This window comes from Xiphophorus hellerii, chromosome 19 (assembly GCF_003331165.1).
Source record: "Xiphophorus hellerii strain 12219 chromosome 19, Xiphophorus_hellerii-4.1, whole genome shotgun sequence".
Taxonomy (NCBI): domain Eukaryota; kingdom Metazoa; phylum Chordata; class Actinopteri; order Cyprinodontiformes; family Poeciliidae; genus Xiphophorus; species Xiphophorus hellerii.
This window is the reverse complement of record NC_045690.1, coordinates 7885134-7891744: the sequence shown is the minus strand read 5'-3', so window position 1 is coordinate 7891744 and position 6611 is coordinate 7885134.

Here is a 6611-nt window from a genome sequence, read left to right as displayed (position 1 = left end):
TATGGTTGTATTTACCAGTAATTTATTTGAATACAACAAAAATTAAATTACGCGATTACTCATCAGACTAATTGATAAATTACTCAATTACTAAAATAATTGTTTACAGCAGCTCTAGTGGACATCATCCCAATGAACGTAGAGTTTTATAACACACAGTTATGAAATGTATAAAATGTTGTATCAGCAGAGGCCCATTGGAGCACACATAATACAATTCTGATCGCAGGTGACCAATCCTGACCATGTTGTGGAGAGACACAGCCGTGGTACTCCTTTATCAGTGTGGAAAACCAAATATTCTAATTTGAGGTCCAGCTCTGGTTCCGGAGCACTCTGATAACACAGTGCTACATCAGTGACTGAGTTTGTATGTATATTGTACCCCTCCTGAGAGTGCAACAACCGTCCTCACTGTAGTATGCACATGACTGAGCTCACTACAGTGCTGATGACTCAATAAACCCTTCTATGTTTTGCCATGTAAAAATATATGAAGCGTTAGTTGGAACATCAATTTTGACCCAGTACTGACCTGTTTCATCTCTATCAAAAAAATGTTTTTATTTTAATATTTGCAGGTACTTTGCTGCAGAGTAACAGCTGTGCTCCAATATAACAATGATGAAGCTCAACATTAGCAGTAAATTAATATCTGAGATATGACTGAGCAACAGATAATGTTTGGCTTGTTAAACACAGTGAGAGTCATAAAGAGGCAACCCCTGCTCACTTTACCCAGTTATAACTGTTGTATGACCAGTGTGGAACAACATCAGCAGCAGTTGTTACATTACTGTAGCTTTTTACAGCAGAGACATCCTCTCACTCTCCAGTCATAACTACAGTTACAACTAGATGTCAAAATAAATGGCTTCTGCTTCATTGAGATATGACCATCAGTATTTTCCTTCCATCATCATTTCATTTTGTTCCTACCTAGCCTCTATGTGGTCAAACAGATGCTGCCAGCGGTCGTTGACATCCTTCAGCTTATCGTTGATCTCTGTCTCCTTGGCCTTGTTGCTAGCTGTGATAAGCTGTTCTCCAAGCTGCTTCAGGTGTGTCTTATTTTCACTGAACAGGTTGATCTCCTCCATACAATCCTGATTAAAAAACAAAGAAGTGGATGAAGAAAAGAAGTGAAATCCAAAAAAATGGTCACACACTAGGCCTGTGCTAGACCTGTGTATCTAATAATGAAGAGTCTTTCAGATGCTGCTCATACTGAGGAGACTTGTGATTTCTTTTTGTTTCCTCCACTTGTTAAGTTTCCTTAGAGTCTTTATGGACAGGCTGTATATCATGGAGAGACTACTGAAAATGGTTAAAGTGTAAATAACCCATGTCTGTAAGCTAAGCACCTCCCTGGCAAATTTTTAAAAATTTCAGAAAAGTGGGCGGAGTCAAGAGACACAATCTAGTGTGGGAATGAGTAAAGAGAGTGAGCAGGGTTGTGATCAGGATGAAAGAAGCACGGTTGTCAATTTATTCATTTTGTTGCTATATTTATTAATTTTTTAGACTACTCTAGTTACTTTATCAAAACAACAATTAGTAATATATCTATTGACTCTTTTTCTGTGTTGTTGGAGATGTTTATGGCAACATTGTTGCCATTAGTGTCAGGATCTGCGGCTTCGGCAGTTCCTCTACTTTCCTTCTAGGTGGCGTCCGAGAGCTCGCTGGCGTATGAGCACACCCCCCACAGGTGTGTTTCGGCACACCTGCAGATCATCAGCGGGAGCATATTAGAAGCGGGTTCCCGGCACTTCGTCGCCAGAGTGTTGTCGCCATTGTGGTACATCTGGTTCTGTGATCTCTATAGATATCCAGTCTGTTTCGCCGCTTACCTGTCCTATTCTGTGATCCCCAGGCTCCCGTGGCCTGGACACCCCGCGCAAGCAGGAGGTTTGCAGTTCCGTCCGCTGAGCTCCCTGGCGAGTTACGCCCACCAACCAGCTGTTCAACCGCACCTGCCCGCTCCTGATCTGACACTCCTAAACTACACACCCTTGCCCTTGTAAATAAACCTTTAACCTGATCTCCTGAGAGTGGTTTTGCATGTGGGTTCGGAGAGTCCAAAATAACATGACAGAACACTCTGGCCACTCGAACCCAGCAGACGCTCTCAGGCAGACCATGGCGGAGCAGCATTCCCTGCTGCAGTCTCATGAGGTGGTTCTCCGCGCTCTGAGCGAGAGACAGGAGGCGACAAACCAGCGCTTGGATCGTCTAGCCAGCCTGCTCCAAGACCTGCAGCCCACACGGTCACCCCAACCTGCTGACGAGACTGAGGCTTCCGCACCCGTTGCGCAACAGATAAGTCCGACTCATGACGTCAGAGCCCCCACTCCCGATAAATTCTCTGGTGAAGCGGGAGGCTGTGGAGGTTTTTTACTCCAATGCTCCCTGGCTTTCAACCGATCACCTCAGGCCTACCCCCATGACGATGCTAAGATCTCTTTTGTGCTCGGGCTGCTCACAGGCAAGGCATTAAGGTGGGCGGAGGCGCGATTTGATGATCCAACAGAGTTTGGATGTTGCTTTTCTGGATTTATTGAAGAGTTTAAATTAGTATTTGACCACACGACAGACCAGGCGAGCATATCTCGCAGCCTGTGGACACTAAGACAGGGACAAAGATCGGTTGCTGAATTTTCTGTCGAGTTCCGTACTCTTGCAGCCGCGTCCGATTGGAATAGTTGCGCACTTAAGAGCGCATTTTTCCAGGCGTTAAATGAGCCAATAAAGGACGAGTTAGCACCGTTAGATGAGCCGCGCACGTTGAACGAGCTTATAACCCTCGCTACCCGTCTCGATCGTCGCCTTAGGGAGAGAAGGAGTCAAAGAAGTTGGAGACAAGCAGTCAGGGTTCCTTATTTCGCCCCCCAGAGATCACTGCAGCCACCGTCTCCCAGAACCGCATCTCCAGAGCCTGAACCGATGCAGATCGGCCGAGCGCGCCTGACGCAGGAGGAGAAGCAGCGACGTAGGGAGCTTAACCAGTGCATCTATTGTGGAAAGTCGGGTCATTATATTGCCACCTGTCCGGTTCGCCCAAACCCGCAGGTCCGTCAGTCGGAGTGGGGAAACTGACGGACCGTGAAGGCATCGCCTCATCCCCCCGTTTCTTGTTACCGGCCACTCTACAGTTCAATAATGACTCCATACCCCTTTCAGCACTTATTGACTCAGGTTGTGAGCAAAATCTCATAGATCAGTCTCTAGTTCAGCAGGCTGGGATTGAGACCGTGAGACTCCCTGTTCCGTTCAGTGTCTCCGCCCTTAATGGAAAGCCATTACCTAATATTACCCACAGGACTATACCGCTCCAGCTTATTGCCTCAGGTAATCATCACGAGACTATCTCCTTTTTTGTTTTTCCCTCGACCCAGTCACCTGTAGTTTTGGGTTTCAACTGGCTACGGCAACATAACCCGCATATAAACTGGGCACACAATCGTGTGGAATCCTGGTCTACTAACTGTCTCTCCTCCTGTCTGCAGTCAGCCATCCCGCCAAACCCATCTACGGCGGAACGAGAAGGAGCGGACCCCGTAGATCTCAGCAGCGTCCCAGAGGAATATCACGACCTTAGACAGGTATTTAGCAGGGACAAAGCGCTCTCTCTACCCCCACACCGACCTTACGATTGCGCCATTGAGCTTCTTCCAGGAGCTCCGCTCCCTTCCAGTCGCCTCTATAATATCTCCCGGCCGGAACGTCAGGCTATGGAGAAGTATATAAGCGAATCTTTAGCGGCAGGTCTCATCAGACATTCCTCATCACCGTTGGGGGCGGGTTTCTTTTTTGTCAGTAAGAAGGATGGGTCCCTTCGTCCTTGCATAGATTATAGGGGACTAAATCACATCACTGTTAAAAACAAATATCCTCTTCCCCTCATTGCTTCAGCATTTGAACCTGTACAAGACGCGACCGTTTTCTCCAAACTCGATCTCCGTAATGCCTACCATCTTGTCCGTATACGTCAGGGTGATGAATGGAAGACGGCCTTTAAGACCCCGCTAGGCCACTTTGAGTACTTGGTTATGCCGTTTGGCTTGTCCAATTCAGCTGCCGTATTTCAGGCCCTTATAAACGATGTCCTCCGCGATTTGTTGAATGTCTTCGTTTTCGTCTATTTAGATGATATTCTAATCTACTCCCGGGACATCGAGTCTCACCACAGACACGTTCGTTTAGTTCTCCAGCGCCTCCTCGAGAACCGTCTTTTTGTTAAGGCCGAGAAATGTGAATTCCATAGACCATCCATCTCCTTCCTCGGCTACATCCTAGAGAGGGGATTAGTCCGACCAGACCCAGAGAGGATCACGGCTGTCATGGACTGGTCAACCCCGAGCTCGCGTAAGCAACTACAAAGGTTCCTAGGATTTGCAAATTTCTACAGGCGTTTTATTAGGAATTATAGTCAGCTCGCGGCCCCATTAACGGCTCTCACATCGACCAAGGTTGCCTTCAGCTGGACCAAAGAGGCAGACCGGGCATTTGTGGAGCTAAAGGAGAGGTTCTCACAAGCCCCTATTCTCGTGCAGCCGGATCCCCAAAGACAGTATGTCCTAGAGGTGGACGCGTCTGATACGGGAGTGGGTGCGGTCCTCTCCCAACGCTCAACCCCTGATGAAAGGCTGCATCCCTGCGCCTTTTTTTCCCGCAAGCTCTCCCCAGCCGAGAAGAACTATGAGGTGGGAGACAGGGAACTCTTGGCCATAAAGTTGGCACTGGAGGAGTGGAGGCATTGGCTAGAGGGCTCTGAGCACCCCGTGTTAGTCTGGACAGATCACAGAAACCTATCCTATTTACAGACTGCGAGACGTCTTAACCCACGGCAATCCAGATGGTCGTTGTTTTTCTCCCGCTTCAATCTAACCATCTCCTACCGCCCTGGTTCTAAAAACGTCAAACCCGATGCTCTGTCCCGCCAACACTCCCCGGAAGACTCACAAGGGACTCCTGTTCCCGTCCTGCCGTCCAGCTGCACTATAGGAGCACTCACCTGGGAGATCCTAGACCAGGTCAACCGGGCCCTACAAGACGAGCCGACTCCAGGACACTGTCCCGCAAACAAAACGTACGTACCTTCCTCTGTTCGCCCTCGTCTTATTCATTGGTTTCACTCTTCCAAGTTCTCCGCCCACCCAGGCATCAGTAGGACTGTCTCGCTCATCTCGCGCCGCTTCTGGTGGCCTTCCTTGCATAAAGATGTCAAGGAGTACGTATTAGCATGTCAGATTTGTGCCCGCAACAAACCATCTAACCGACCCCCTGCAGGCCTGCTTCAACCGCTGGAAATCCCCAGACGTCCGTGGGCGCATATAGCTCTGGATTTTGTCACTGGGCTTCCCTCGTCACAAGGTATGAGCACTATCCTTACAGTAATCGACCGATTTTCTAAGGCATGCCACCTCATTCCCCTCAGGAAGCTCCCGTCGGCGTTCCAAACGGCTCAGCTCCTCGTCAAGCACGTCTTCCGCCTGCACGGCATCCCTACGGAGATCCTATCTGATCGGGGCCCCCAGTTCGTTTCCCAGGTGTGGAAGCAGTTCTGCCGCGCACTTAATGCTAAGGCATCACTCACGTCAGGCTATCATCCTCAATCCAATGGTCAAGTGGAACGGATGAACCAGGAGCTCGAGTCCACTCTCCGATGCCTTTCCGCCTCGAACCCGTCCGACTGGAGTAGGTTCATTCCATGGGTGGAATACGCACACAATTGTCACACCTCAGCCGCCACGGGGTGTTCTCCTTTCGAGGCCTCCCTGGGATACCAGCCACCCCTTTTCCCTACTGATGAGAAGGAGATCTCTGTCACATCTGTCCAACATCATATTCGGCGCTGTCGACGCGTCTGGTCTGCAACTATTTCGGCTCTACAGCGCGCTGAGCGCCAGAACTGCCGTTTTGCTGACCGTAGACGTATACCGGGCCCGCAGTACTCACCTGGACAAGAGGTTTGGCTGTCCTCTCGGAACATTCCATTCAGGTCCGTCCCCAGGAAGCTGGCCCCTCGCTTCATCGGCCCTTTCGTTATAGAATCCATTATCAGTCCTACCGCAGTCCGCCTGAGGCTCCCTTCTACTCTCAGGGTCCACCCCACGTTCCATGTTTCTCAGTTAAAGCCCGTACTCACCAGCCCCATGTGCCCTCCTACCGAGCCCCCTCCTCCCACCCGGGACCGACACGGGCACCCCTTGTACAAGGTCAGCCGTATTGTGGGTTCTCGCCGCAGAGGCAGAGGCTGGCAGTACTTAGTGGACTGGGAGGGCTACGGCCCGGAACACCGCCAGTGGGTTCCTCGCTCCTTCATCTGCGATGGTTCCCTCATTGCTGACTATCGCTCCTCTCTCCCGTCTACCTCCTCGGGACCGCCAGGGGGCGGTCGTTGACGGGGGGGTGATGTCAGGATCTGCGGCTTCGGCAGTTCCTCTACTTTCCTTCTAGGTGGCGTCCGAGAGCTCGCTGGCGTATGAGCACACCCCCCACAGGTGTGTTTCGGCACACCTGCAGATCATCAGCGGGAGCATATTAGAAGCGGGTTCCCGGCACTTCGTCGCCAGAGTGTTGTCGCCATTGTGGTACATCTGGTTCTG